At 36.2% G+C, this 15924-nt stretch overlaps 1 protein-coding gene across 1 annotated transcript in view; it reads left to right on the top strand.

The window, feature by feature from the left end:
* Positions 1-15924, top strand: part of LOC144376237 (nucleolar complex protein 2 homolog) — a 114960-nt gene that overhangs the window by 495 nt on the left and 98541 nt on the right. Inside the window, exon 2 of the mRNA XM_078043118.1 lies at positions 12381-12432. The gene's annotated coding sequence lies outside the window, so the exon portion shown is untranslated. The remainder of the gene's footprint in view (positions 1-12380; positions 12433-15924) is intronic.

The raw sequence follows: 15924 nt of genomic DNA on the forward strand, positions 1-15924 counted from the left end.
GTTTAAATAATCTTATTTTGTTAACCTAGTGTCTATACGTTATTTTAAAATTTAAGCATTCATTCTTTCGTATAGTTAGCGAACACTGCTGAGTCCTAGTAACCGTCATGGAGTCATCTTTTCTTGCCTATTTTAGGACTTGGTTTTTGGCTCCCCTCCCTTCCATCATCAGCTTTTTTTTCATTTCTGTTGGACGGTCCCTCTCCACAGGAAAAAAAATGTTGTAATAACTGCCTTTGCAAAGTGATCATAGTAATAGTAATAATAATAATAGGTAAAATTTTGTAATAACTGCCATTGCAAAACAACAACAACAATTTCCCTGACTCCAATCAGGTACAACCCTATTTGTTTGCTTCTCTTTGTAACAAAACACCTGAAAAAAAAAATGTTTACAGTTACTAACTTCATTTTCTTACATTTTATCCCTGCCTGCTCCAACTTCAGCTGGGTTCAATTCCAGCCAATATATTCCACCTCAAGATCACCAGTGATTTTTTTTTTTTTTTTTGTACTGGGAATTGGACTGCTTGCTTTGTATGTGCTAAGCATGTGCTCTACCACTGAGCTACACCTCAAATCCACCAGTGATTTGTATCTTGCAACATCAAATAGTCAATAATTAGTTCTTCCTTCTGCTGAAATTTCTCAAGAGTTGATTGCTTTCATTGAATTTTTGTTTTATGTTTTGGGGTGCCGCACTCTCCTTGATTTTTCCTCTTTTCACTTTCTTTGGATACTTTTATTCTGACTGAGTAGACCAGATTACAAAAGACTAATATCAGTTTTAAGATAAGCAACAAAGATAACAGATGCATCTGGGGCCTGAATGATCCAAATGCTCATTCATTTTTAATCAACCCTGTGTTCTTTGATAAATGAAATAAATACCATTTCCCCTGTCATTTAACAAAGATTCCTCAACTCAGAAGTCAGGAAGACACTATTCTAGCCTGGACCAGTAATGAAATGAAATAACTAATCCAAAGGTCTTTCTTAACTTTTTTTTTTTTACCTTCTCCTTTTACAGGAGAAAGTAAACTCAGTATCATTTAAGTAAAGGATTGAGTGGCCACCATGAGGTAGACATAGCGGAAGGAATTCAGAGATATGATAACTACTTTCTGGGAGATGCTTACAACATAGTGGAGTATTGAGAAATATAAAAGTAACTATAGGGCTGTATATGAACACCACTTGCGTGGTATAAGCCTTACAGTAAATATTATATGGACAGATACGTTTTGTTTAGTCATTTAAAACTTTGCAGTGTAGGTGACATTTTAAGAAAAGTCTTGAGGGATGGCAAAGCTAAGGAGGAATGAATTCAGGAAGAGGGAACAGCATTATCATAGAAGCTACTCATATAAAAATTGTTAGATAAAATTTGTAGGAGGACATAAATTTGGAGTAGACTCCTGTACAGGGTTCAGTAAACCAAACCAATATGAAAGCACTCTTGCTAAATGTTTAATGAATAGCTGACCTTCAGTCAATTTCTACGATTGAGCTTCAGTCTATCCTAAGTAGCTACCTGATTCAAATCTGTCAAGGTGCTGAGCTGTAACCCATTAAGCTATCAATATGCCTTATTTTGGTTTACTATCTGTAAATAACTATCTGATCATGTTGCTGGAAGGAGGTCTTTGAACTTGTGGTCGTGAAGGCTGCCCAATTTTAGAGTTGTTAAAGTCAGTTATGATTTTTAAATTAGTTGCAATTTGTCTAGGAATGGTCTAATGAGAGTGCTACCAGTACCACCACTAGACACTAGATGTCACAAGTGAAATGAATTCTAAAGAGTCTCTGCTTCTGTTAACATACTTCAGATTTATAGTTCAAGATACAGATTCCTATACCCCGATAAGGTCCAGATACCATTCCTTAAATGCCAGAGGCCAGACAAATAAAAACATAACCTTTTATCTGTAATTTTCAGTTTATATAATGAGAGGCCGTTTCCTCCACAGTAGTTATTATCCAGCATAGAAGGTGACTCTAGATACTGGGAAACAGCAACAAAAAAATCCGGCCTACTTCCCATCATAACTCCTAATATTATAGCTGTTCAAAATGTAGATAGACAGATGTAGCTCGCTTATTATCTTTCCTTCATTGTGACTGCTTTAGACCATTTAGTTAGCAGAAGTGGTGTAGAAGGAGGTGCTGTATTGCATTGACAAGCTGTGTTTATTTTGACACAAACTTATTTAATAGTTGCTTTAGGTACTACAGCTTCCTTCTCCCTGTGACCTTTCCTATGTGTGTACACAGATAGAGACAGAGAGACATATCTGGTGTCTCTTCCTCTTACAGGACATTAGTTGTATTTTAGGGTCCCACGCTTATGACCTTATTTAACCTTAAAGACCCTATCTCAACTCTCATTGGAAATGAGGGCTTTGGCATATGAATTTGGGGGTACAAATCAGTCCATAACACAGGGTATTAATAAAAAATCCACTTTTCTGCAGTCCCAGTGACAAATCTTATTGGCTTGGATTCATTCACATACCCATCTTTTAAACAATCACGGAATCAAGGTGATGGGTATCCCAGAGCTGAATGGTAGAATAAATTGTAAGGAACCAGCATGGCTGAAAATGAAAGGCAAGATGAATCACTCAAAGAACAAATGCAGTGCTTTTGGCAGGAGTGAGAGAAATTGATGCTGAGAAGTTAACCAACAAATGCTGACCATATTGGGATAGCACACACTTGCTTTGAGTGAGGACTTCATCTATGAAGAGCAAAATAGAGCTCGTTAAAGAGCTGAAGATGGTCCTACACACTGTAGCTCCCAAAGAGACTGGGTTTTATTACCGTTGTTACTATTAAACAGTCAAATTTGCCTGCCTGGAACAATTATTCATTTTGATATCTAATTATCACAGTGGGAATTGTGACAATTCAATTTCCTGGTCTCCTACTTGTTGCCACTAGGTGACAGTCTTTGCAAATATTTTTTTTGAACAAAACATTCCTGGCACAGAAATTAAATTCTGTTGGAAGAGGTGGTTTCAGTTAGATTAGCCAAATGCACATATTTTTTTAAATCCTGAGGCTTGAAGTTCTTTTTTTTTTAAGAGAGAGTGAGAGAGACAGAGAGAGAGAGAATTTTTTAATATTTATTTTTTAGTTTTTGGCAGACACAACATCTTTGTATGTGGTGCTGAGCATCAAATCCGGGCCGCACACATGCCAGGTGAGTGCGCTATATGAGCCATATCCCCAGCCCTTGAAGTTCTTCAAAATCATAGTTACCCCTCATCTGGAATACTCTTTCTCTACTTAATTCACTTTTCTCATTCTTTCCTCTGAAGAGATCTATGACTAATGTTTAAGTCATATGCATATAACACACATTCAAGAGTCAGGTTCTGTGTTCCTACTGCAGGCTCTGTTACTTCCTAGCCGTGGTTTTCTTTAACCAACTAGTTGGCCTTTCAGAGCCTCCATTTCCCTATGTACAAAAATAGGATAATCAGTGTACCTGATTTAGTATGTGTGAAGCTTAAATGAGCTAACACTAGCATAGTGTCAGCAAATATTAGTTGTTATTTTTGAGAGCATTGTCTTGACTCATATGTTTTTTTCTGTTGGGACCCTTTTTCTGAATTCCTAGCCTAGGGCTTGTCTTCTACATAGAATTCATAGCACTCTGTGCTTATCTTTCAAAACACTTATGATAATTTGAGTAGTTTATGTCTGCCTCCTCCACTAAACTGGAAGCTCTTGGAGGATGGTCACCTCACTACAGTTTCTCCCAGCAAGTGCCACATTGTCCAGGACATCCCAGTGATTGAGTCTGATGAGTGAATAAAAAATACATATTCAAAGCACTAATATTAAATGCAATTTATTGATATAAATAATGAATCTGTAAACCTTTGTATCTCCTTGAGAGATTAAAGTACTTGTAAAAGAATTATGATTATTTATCCTTAGTGGAAAATGCTGAACATTTGTTAAAAATCAGTTTTCATGAAAAAAATCTCCCTGGGAGTATATACTAAATAAGTGTTCGGATTATTTGATATCCTCTGCAATTTCAATTGCTTTATCTATCTATGACATTATAGGTGTTCTTCATTTGAACCAATGTTTCCTCACTGAGAATTCACCCCTTAAAGTTATGATTCCAATTCAAACATTTTGTTCTTTTTTTTTTCCAGTGCTAGGGAACAAGCTTGGGCTTTGCAGATGCTAGTCAAGTGCTAGATCCCTATCAAGCATTTAAAATGAAATAGTGAATTTAGAATGCAAAATAGCTGTTTTGGAGATGACTACAAAGCAAAGAAACCTTGGCAGAAGTAAGTGTTCATTGTGTCTAATACAGAGCTTTATATATTAAGTTCTCTTAAAAGGAGAACTATGCTTGATGAATTTAAAGTTTTACAACTTGTACTTTTCTAATATTTCCTCAGTCCTGGGCAGGTTTATTTATATCCTGGTAAAAACAATGTAGTACATGACCTATTCATTTTCACACATAGAAAATATTTGAGTGTATGATTTCACTAATCCTTAAAATTCCTTAGCTATGAAATGAGCAACTAAAAAGGCCCAAAAGCACAGTCGTGAGAAATGCTAGAGAAATGTTAGTTGTTTTCTAAAATATAATTTAATGTTTCCAAAGTATTCTCAAAATATGAGAAAAGGAGAAAGTGCTTTGTGGGCTTGAGATAGCCCATACAGTCAAATCTTTGTTTTGTTTCTTTCTTTTTTTTTTTTTTTCTTGTGGTGCTGGGGATTGACCCAGCACCTTGTGCATGCAAGGCAAGCACTTTATACCAACTGAGCTATATCCCCAGCACCTCAAATCTTTGTTTCTTCCTACCAGGGTGATGAGACTTCAGGCAGTTCTAAAATAGCTGTTTCCTTTCTTTGTACTAATGGTTGTACTTAACGGTCCACCACCTGGCAGACTGCCAGAACTGTGGCTTTATCACAAAAGCATCCCATCAACTTGCCCATAACATGCTACATGATGCTGGCAGCACTTGGCCACTTTGATAAATTGGTCAGTCTGGTGAAATACTTTTCTGAAATGAAGTCCTGGAACTCATCAGGTATCTTCTCTTACAGTCATATCTTCCTCTGGCTTTCAGATTACCCAAACAGCTGGGCCAAAGCCCACATCCTCCCACAAAGCATGCTTCCTTGGAAATTCAGATCTTTGCAGTTTTGGCACTAAAGTAATGCTCTTTCATTTTGTGTTAGATCAGGGCTGAATAATCTCTTGGGGTTGAGTAACTTTTTAAATGTTTGAGGACAAACAGTTCCAGGGGTCAGTGTGCGTTTAGCAAAGGTCAGAGTTCCTTATAACTACATTTAAGCCTGGATTATGTTTTGTTTTCTTGTGTGTTAGTCTGGAGGTTGGTGTCACTATCTTCCCCTCAGGGGAAGTAATCTATACAGAAATGAAGTATGGCTTCTGAATTGAATTGGTGTAATCACCAGCATTTTTATTATCTAGTCATTGATTGCTTAATAACAGGGTCACATTCTGAGAATTACATCTTTACATGATTTTTGTGGTTGTGTGCATACCATAGAGTAAACTTGCATAAACTAGATGATATAGGTCAATCACTTGATGTGGACTCTTAATTTATTCAAGAGTTGTGGTAAAAATGAGATGGATGAGGCTGTTGTTGGTGAAACAGCATGCTGTTATAGTAACTTTTTATAGATAGGAGTACACTCTAAAATAAGGAGAGAAAGCATGGTATTATGAATACATAAACCAGTCAGATGGTCGTTTATTAGCAAATATTATTTACTTTGTTTAATGGTTCTCAGCTTCACTGCTTATTGGTATCATGTGGCATCAGGCAGAATGTAAGTATCAGAAATATTTAGGTGTTCCCTGAGTGACTTTAATATTCAGCTATGGTGGAGAATCACTGGACCAGCTGATCATATAAAGAGGTAGGATCAAGTGAGTCCCTTAGCCTTTTTTTTCCTGGCTGTTAAGAGCTTTATGCATTGTTAAAATTCCTATTCAATAGCTTTGTGGAATGAATTTTCTTCTTCAGTTCATTAGGCCTTAAAGTTCAAACATTTTCACAAATCTCTGTGCAATAGTAGTGTTGCCTGATAAAATACATGATATCCAGTTAAATTTGATTTCAGATAAATGAAACTTTTTTAAAAGTATGCCCAGCCAATGTTTGCAATGGATAATAAAAAATTATTTACTGTTTATCGGAAATTCAAATTGAACTGGAACCTTGTATTGTTTTTAATATCTAATTTTTATTTTTTTAGTTGTTGATGGACCTTTGTTTTATTTATTTATATGCTGTGCTGAGAATCAAAACCAGTGCCTTATGCATGCTTGGAAACACTCATTGGTAGGAGAACATGGCTTATCCTTGGGAAAGACAGCAGTCAAATTTGGATTGGAGAGAGCACCATCCCATTAGTCCTCAGAATCTGGGATTTTTACTTTAGCTCTGACCCATTCTAGCTGCATCAGTGGAAGATAAACATGCAGGGATTGGAGGTGTATGTCAGAGTATGTGTTTAGTATGCATGAAGCATTGGGTTCAATTCCCAGTAACTCCCAGCCACCCCTCCCAAAAAAAAGGCATCAGCATATTAAGAATTGAAGACTGCTTAAAATCCCCCAGTGAGCCAAGAAAATTTTCCTTTTGCTAGGGGTGTTGTGAAAAGTGCAGAAGAGGAGGGGTATGGCTATGAAGGAGATAGGATACAGAAGAGGTGAATACCTGAATCTGGAGTCTAGGATTTGCTTTCAGGAATCTTAGCTGCAGTAGTGCTGGGATTTCTTTCTTTCTTTCTTTCTTTCTTTCTTTCTTTCTTTCTTTCTTTCTTTCTTTCTTTCTTTCTTTTTTTTTGTCATTTTGAGTCTTTTCTATGGTTTAAGACTTGTTTTTCCTTATTCTTTTTTCACATTATAATTCCTTAATCTACCTGAATATCAGATACCTTCTGCCCTGGCTGGAGTTAAGATTATTCCCAGCTGGAACTGTTCTCCTAGCCTAGTGAGTCCTAACTAATGGAAACTTTCAAAGTCCCTGACAGTCCTGGAAGAACCTTAATCTCAGGAGGCTTCTTAAGCAGTCTGGATACCTTTTGGCCTGAAACTCAAAGGACTGTTCACCTCTAGCTCATTTCTGATATTTCCTTCCTCCCCTCCATCCCAAGAAGGACTAAAAGTCATGGTTGGTGTATTTCTTGGGCAACAGCAGTATCCACAAAGGGAAAAGGAGTGAGATTTCACAACAATTTCCAGAAAGCAGAAGTTGTAGTTATTTTACCAAATTGGTGCTTGACATTTTGATGAACAACTCTTGAGCATCCCCTTATAATTTCCTCCAAGTAGAAGATGGGCAAACGGGTGAAGTGTCAAATCCCTCAGTGCTAGTCCAAGTTAACTAATGGAAGGAGGTGAAACAGGTGAAGCACATTAACTTTTAACCTGATAACAGTGATTTTTTTCAGTAAGCATTGGATGTTTAAAAGAGAAATGTCTACTGGCAGCAAGAAGACAAAACAAAGGGGCCATGGGAAGGGCTGAAGCTGGCCGGAATCACGCAACACACTTGCAGATCAGCTGGGCACACTTTGCACAGATGTTTTTATAGGAACAAGAGGAGGGGCAGGTATTGTAACACTTACATATTAGCAAAGTGGTGGAATGATTGTTTCTTCACCATGCTCCTCCTTTCTCATGTGGCTGGAAAAAAAGAGGCTTTGGGTTAATTGTCACACCTGATTCAAGATAATCATATATATTGAGAATAGACCCCCATCGATTCTCAGCCTTTTGGCTAAGATCAAGTGGAGAATAGATCTTTAAGTCCACATAAAATGGGTTAATTTATCTTTTAAGATGCCAACACTGAAAATCAAAAAGCTGCATCTCTATTTACTTATGAATAAAACAATCATTATCAGCTATTTTATTCCTAGATGAACAAACTCAAAACAATTTGGAGAAAATGCTCCTAGAAATCTATCTCCTTCTGCCTAAATGTTGACATTGTTTTAGCACATTCCAGGATTAATCCTTGTTTTTCCCAATTGTCTTGGTCTTCCAGTTCTTCTGGAATTTTTTAGTACTATCTCTGGGCAATACTTGTTACAGAAAGTGGAGCAAGTTGGGTTTCCATGTAAATTTGTGTACAAATTAGTAGCCCAACATTGCCACATACAATGTAGGAAAAATCTTTGAGCCAAAATTAGAAATGGAATATGTATGGAATATGCACACACGCGTGTGCACACACACACATTTGGATTGTCAGCTTGTTTTGGAAAATCAAAATGTTTCTTTATCCTGTACCCACATTCCTCATCTAAGTAATTCATTCTGATCTTTGGTCTGGCTGTACTTTTTCCAGTTCACCACTGCCTCTTTTTATTTTATTATTATTCAGTAAGGTGAGTCAGATATAAGGAGACAATTATATTACTTTCATGCATTGTTCCTGTATACATTTGAATTTGCCAGAAAGATTTGACTATGGTATGGCTCCATTGTCCTCCAACCTGATTCTGTGATTTTCTTTTATTCAAATGGAATTCTCAATCCTGCTATAGATAATCTGATATTTGCTTGGGGGAAAGAACTCAGCTATATTGTAGCTATAAAGTTCTGTAATTTCTGTCATATTTCAATTAGTTTGTTTAAGGCATGAATGAATTTGTGACCAACAGAATAACTCTTAAGTTGATTTTCTTACTTGGCTGTATTTTCATTGATGAAGAATTAATTTTGATCATTTGGATAAGCTCATCTATAAATGGAAAATGGAATTAGCAATTTGAATGTGGCTGCAAGTGTAGGCAAAATATAGAGAAGTAGTTCTCAACTTTTGGATCTTCTCTACTTAGTATCAGACAACTTTAGCACTAGAAGGGACTTCATGGACAATAGCTGGCCCCATAATTTACAAATAAAACTGAACTTATCATAAGTAAAGTAATTTGTTCTTGATCACACTATGGGTTGGTGTCAAAGCTGGCACACAAACTCATCTCTTTTGAATTTAACCAAGGCTGATATTATTTCCTTTACCCTTAGTGGCCTTCAATTATATAATAGATACAATTTTAGGCTTATTTATCAGTTTCCATTGTTGTTTACTATTTATTTCAGGAAGCATTATTTATAACAAAATTATAACATTGTCAATTATTTTATAAGTTTCTGAATTATTTGTGATAAAATTATAAATAATTTTGTAGGCTCTTTTCTTAAAAACATGAAGATGACCTCAATAATGAAAAATTTGTAATTCATATTTTAAGAAAAAGGACTTCCAAACAAAAAAGCTATCAGTAGTTAGTTATCTTTTCATGACTTTAGATGGCTTCTCCCACTCTTCTCTTTTATTATCTTGTGTACATGTTTTAATATTACTTTTATAATTGTTAAAATTTTTAAGAAGCTATATGCAAGAAACAAAAGCAAATCCAATCTGATAAAGACATGAAGCATTTATGTGATATTAAAATCTTTTCACACTTCATTCATTCCTGTGAGTGAGATGTGAAGACTACTTCCTGTGACCCAAATATGCAAACACACAGAGAAAAGATTTGACACTTTCCCACAGTAAAAGAAGAATATCTGGTGGCCGTGACTGCCAGGGGCATGTGCTGAGAGCTGTGACCAAGAGTGCATCCCAGGCTGAGTGGCACTGTCTTTAAGGTTAAACTCCCCCAAATCTCTCAAGGATGACCTCCTCACAGTATCTGGCTAATCAACTTTCCCTATATTCTGGTATGGATTTTTATTTTCTCTGAAATTCTGAAAGCTAAAGAGAATTTAAAATTTAGAGTACTTTTGTCTGGTTCTAGGGAACAAAAAGGCATAAAAGTTAGTACCCACGCCCAACCTGTGTCCAGAAGGCAACAGCTGCATGGTTGCCAGGGGAAGAGTTTACTTGGAGGGCGAGAGAAAACACTTCTTAATAAATAAAGTGTTTTTATGACTTCTGTTTCTGGGAAACCTGATAGGTACAATGCACCTACACATATTTGAGGTCAAGTTCCAACTGTATTTTTATTAAATATTTGACTGTTTTATGTGTTTTTAGACTGAATTTGAGACCTGGGTGATTAAGGAGTATGTCTGTAAAGAGTTTGCCTCTCTGTCTTGTCTCTCTTCTGTCTTATCTCTCTTCTGTCTTCTTTCTCTCTCTCTCTCTCTCTCTCTCTCTCTCTCTCTCTCTCTCTCTCTCTCTCTCTCTCCTTCCTTCCCTCCACACATACAAACATACACACACAAATACATATGCATATACACTCACATCTACATAGCCCATATACTTTACATATGTCTGTACTAAATTTTGTAATTAGTTGACACCACTTTCTCATGCTCCCTAATTTTATTTCTTAAGAAGGTAAAGCATTAAAAACCACTGATAGCTTGAAGTCAATCAGTGAATCAATATCTTCAGTTCTCTGATATCTTCCCTGAAAAGCTGGGCTGCTTGAGAGAATGCTCTTGATAAGCAAATCCTATATTTTGCTTCTGTGAGGAAGGCACCGTTTTACTTATTTCTTCTCAATAATGGAAGAAACACAAGTCCAGATATTCTGTTACCCTGGAGAAATATACTAAATTTCAATAAAATATCATGGCATTTTTTTGAGTATGTGTGTGTGGGGGGGTCGGTATCAGCAGTTAATTCTTAGAAGGAGTGCTTCATTGGTAAACTTTTGGCATGTTTCTAGATTTCAGGACCCCATCCATATCTCTCTCTCTCTCTCTCTCTCTCTCTCTCTCTCTCTCTCTCTCTCTCACACACACACACACACACACACACACACACACACACACACACACACATACCCCCCTAGCCCTAATCTACATTTACACACCAGTACTGCAGTTAGGTTAGAACACTTCTGCTGATTGGAAGAAGCCCTTCAGGCAGAGCCTAGTGACAGTTCACATGACACAAGAGTGAATCCCTCCCTCTGACTTTTTGGCTTTCTCAGGGTTGAGAATAATGAGCAGTGCCTTCAGCCTGGGGTGACTGATGCTCTAACTCCTAGGAGGGTACTCAGAAGTGGCACCTCCACTTAGAAGGAAGAAAATGGACAAATTCTCAGGCTGCTCCATTCAGTTGTTTTTAGGTTGCCCTAGAAAGAAGCTTCATTCATGGTTATTCTTGCTTCTCACTTTACAATGATGCCTCTGAAACCTTACAATTCTCACCCTAAAATAAATACAATTATACATTGATAGTTATAAGTATTAGAAAGGAAAATTTCAAAAAGGAATTTTACCATAAGATTTGGAAAGTCTTTAAAATATATTTCAAATGATTTTGGTTTAGAACACTATGTGCATTGGAAAATGAGTGAACCTTTTATCAGACCTCACAGTATGGAAAGTACTAATAGACACATTACATTATTTATAGGAAGAAAACAAGGGCATTATGTGGAACAATTAAATTTCTGATTGAGTGTGGGGGATTGGGATATTTAGGAGAATACTACTGACAAGTAAATCCATCCAGTCTTGCAATGAACAGATTTGGGAGAGGAAACATAGAGAGGTCTTGGACTGAAGGATATGATGGAGGAAGCACCTAGCTTTAGAGGTCCCAAGCTGGCACTGTAGAATGGGAATCATACAAAGCTTGATTTTAATCTCAGCTTAACTTCTTTACAGAATAAGGACTTTGGAGCCACATTTCTTGGATCAAAATCATACTTCCACTGCTTATTATGTGAACTTAGAAAGGTTTTCTTATCTAAGAAATGGATATAATAATACCATCTGTGGCTGTTGTGAGGATTATATAGGATGTGATATTCAATGTGTTTGGAAAGGTGCTGGTGCTTCATTCATTATTAGCTACTCTTATTATATGAGTGACCTTAGCAAAGACTAGTCACTCGGCTGCCCCTATCTCAATATCCCCATATGTAAAAGGAGAGGAGAAAAATATTGTAAGGATTAATTGAGAGGGTGTGTTTTAATAGCTTATTTTATCCTTTTTATTTAAAAAATCATAAACACACATGAAAGTAAAGAGACTAATGTGAATAATCCCAATGTGTTCACGGTCAGACTTCAACAATAATTTTTTGAGATTTTTGTTTTAACAATTTTCCCACTAAATTTTTTTCGGGGATGTTTGCAATCACATCACAGATGATATACCATTTTTCAGTATGCAAGTGTGCTATTGTTTGAAAGATGTTCACAATGATGCTTCTGTGTGGAGCCTCTTGGCAATCTTATTTTCGCTTCTTTCATCAGGGGATGAAGTTTGTTTTTGAACCCCCTTCAACCTAGGCTGGCCTTCTAGCCTGTTATATCTAAAGATGTGACAAAAGTGATGTTGGGAGATTCTAAACTCAGGTTTTGTGATTTCTAGGCCGAAGAATCATTGAGCGGAACCCAGCCCTTAGTGCTGACTTTACAGAATTGTAAGTAAACACCTCTACAATGTTTGGAGTGACTTATTATCAATTGATAGAGAACTAGCACAGTGATGTGTTTTATTAAAGTGCCTAAAGCAAGTCTTTAATAATGAACATGAAGCTTTTACCACCCTGTGCAAAGGACTTAACTCATAAGACATGAGGCATTTTACAACTCTCAGGGAGGATGTCAGTGTTGTAGGGTCCATGTGGAAAAAGCCTTTCGTGACAGTCATCCTAACTAGAAGCCTTCTGAGGTGGAATTATGTATTCCATTTTAAGGTCTATAGGATGCTGCTTCTTGGTCCTGAGCTTTATTGGGTTATAGTTTACTTTAGTGAAATATATGGAACATCTTAGAAAAAATGCACAGTGCTCTTTGCTCCCCTGCCCTCTGCAAACACATACATAGAAGGTATGCTTACTTCAGGGGGTCGTGGACCAGTAAATGCATGGATACCAGTTAAGAATCTCTAATCTGAATTCTCAGGGCTACACAGACAACTCTAACTGCCAAGGAATATGTTTATGACTGTTTCCAGCTACTTCTGACAGAGGCGGATCTGTTGGTATGGGTTTCTGGCTGAATTTCAGGTTTAGAGTCTTAAAACTTCTTGCCCAGTGATTTGTTTCAAGGTCTTTCAAACCTTTCAATTTATCCCTATAGATCACACCCCTAGACCTCTATTTACTCCAAGCATGAGTGAGAATGCTCAGTAAGCTCATCTTGCCAGCAGAGCCTCAGCAACTGCTGGTGCTACCCATTGTGCTGGATGCTTCCAAGTGCCATGCCTGTACATTCCGGCAAACATTTATTAGGCTTGGGTGGACTATCATTGTTGTCTTGGTTCATATTTTGCCACTGCTTTACTATTGTCTATCCTGTCTACCACACTTAATTTGCTAATGATCTTGTTATGGAGGTGGCTGGCCCTTTCGCCTTTGAATCCATCTTTTTCTAATACTCCATAGGGCCAGTAGTCTGCAGGACTACCTCACCAGTAGGTGAGGACAGAAGGAAGCAAGCACATGTTGTGATAGAGAACAGCCCCTAACTCAAGTGAATTGAGAAATTGGAATGTCACTAAGTTTGATATTAGAGTAACTTTATTGTCTACAGAATAGACCAATGAAAGTTTGATTCTTGATCAATATATAAAGAATATAAAGAAGAACCTACCGCACATCTTCTTCCTTTTTCTTTGCTTTATTCTTTGTAATATCACTTATCACTGTGGGTAATAATATACATTTACTTGTCTGTTGTTTGACTTTCTTCATTATAAAGTAAGCTCTATTAGAACATGGACTTTTTTTTTAGTTCAGTGTTTAATTTCCTGAATAGTTACTGGCACATAGGTACTTAGTAATGATTTTCATTATTTTTTAAGAAATAGATGTTATTAAACTGGCATATTCCTAAATTTTTCCAACATTGGTATTTGTAAGAATCTCCTGGGAAGGGTCTTTAAAATATGTAGCTGTCTGGCCTATATCTTTGGAGACTCTCATTCTTAGTGTGAAAGTTAAGCTCCAAAATTGGGTATATATATAATTCAACTCCAAGTGATGTTAAGGTAAATGGAAGCTTTTTGAAAAAGGTACTCTATGTGACTTATATTCCCTCCAAATAAGGACTCCAAGAATACTTAGCAAACAAGTTGAGGCTCATTTTAGCAGTTTGGGACAGATCAAAATAATGGTAAATCAAATCAAAACATATTCAAAATAAAATAAATAAAGCAGATAATTCAATACCTCATTCTCATTAAAAACAGTTTTCTTCCTGCCCCTGCTATCTTTCCACTTTTTCCATTTTTATAGGTTTTACTAAAGAGATGTGTCTCACAAATGTAGAAAATTTGCCTTTACTATACATTTCTTTCAAACTGAGAAGAATTTGGTAACAGTCACTGAGAATGCAAAAGAAAATGCTTGGAAATGGGCAAACTCACTTGTCATTGGAATTTTTTCTTTAAACATCATATCGGACAATTAACACCTATAACAAAAAATCAGTTAATTTCTGGGGAAAATAATCAAAATAATCATTAAAATATGAATTTTATTGGTTCTTTTTAGTTATACATGACAGCAGAATCCATTTTGATATAATTATACAAGCATGGAATATATCTTATTCTAGTTAAGATCCTATTTTATGGATATATATGATGGTGGGATTCACTGTGTTGTTTTCATATATGTACATGGGAAAATTATGTCATATTCATTCCACTGTCTTTCCTTTTCCTATCTTGCTCCCTTTCCTCCAGTCTCCTTTGTCTAATCTACTGGACTTCTCTTCTCCCTCTCACACTACTCCTTATTGTGGGTTAGCTTCTACATATCAGAGAAAACATTTGCCCTTTGATTTTTTTGTGGATTGGCTTATTTCACTTAGCATGATAGTCTCCAGATTCATCCATTTACTAGCAAATATCATGAAGTCTTTCTGTTTATGGCTAAGTAATACGTCATTGTGTACACATACCACATTTTATTTATCTATTCATCTGTTGAAGGGCACCTCGGTTGGTTCCATAGTTTAGCTATTGTAAATTGAGCTTCTATAAACATTGATATGGTTGCATTATTATAGTGTGCTGATTTAAAGTACTCTGGATATATACTGAAGAGTGAGATAACTCAGTCGAATGTGGTTCCATTCCAAGTTTTCTGAGGAATCTCCGTACTGCTTTCCAGAGTGGTTGCACCAATTTGTAGTCCCACCAGGAAAGTATCCCCACATCCCAATCAATACTTATTTTTTGCTTATATTCTTGATAATTGTCATTCTGACTGAAGTGAGATGGAATCTCAGTGTAGTTTTGCATTTCAAAAAATATATAAATGGTTAAAATATTTAAATTTTTAATTATTTTTACTAATCAAAGAAATACAAATTTAAAGATGGAATTTTTTTCCTCTAAGTTTGGAAAATTAATATTTTGTGTTAGAAAAGGTGTGAGAAAACAGGTGTTCTTGTACACAAAAACCAGCACCCCCTACATGGCCTGGAACAAGTTTTCTGATGAGAAACTCAGAAATAAGTCTCAGAATTTAAAATGTGGATGTTTTTTGGTCCAGCAACTACGTTTGAGGGACTGTATCCTTAGGAAATTATTAGACAACTGTATACCTTCAAGTATATTAATGGATGGACTATTTACAAAAGTCAAATATTTTAAAAAATTTTAATATTTATCAATTCAGTATTAATAAAACTGCTTGACATATATCCATATAATGAAAATAGCTGACATTAATTGAACACTGTTATTTGGCTGTCACTTTACTAAGTGTCTTATAAGGATTAACTCACTTAACTTTTGCAACAGTCCTCTGATAGATGGTATTATCTCATTTGAAAGATGAAGAAATTGAGCCCTAACCAGGTTGAGTGACTTGCTTGAGATATCAGCAGGTAAGAGTTGTATTGAGATTGACATCTGACAGCCTGGCTTGAATCTTTGCTTTTACCACCAACACATCATA

This window comes from Ictidomys tridecemlineatus, chromosome 3 (assembly GCF_052094955.1).
Source record: "Ictidomys tridecemlineatus isolate mIctTri1 chromosome 3, mIctTri1.hap1, whole genome shotgun sequence".
Classification (NCBI taxonomy): Eukaryota; Metazoa; Chordata; class Mammalia; order Rodentia; family Sciuridae; genus Ictidomys; species Ictidomys tridecemlineatus.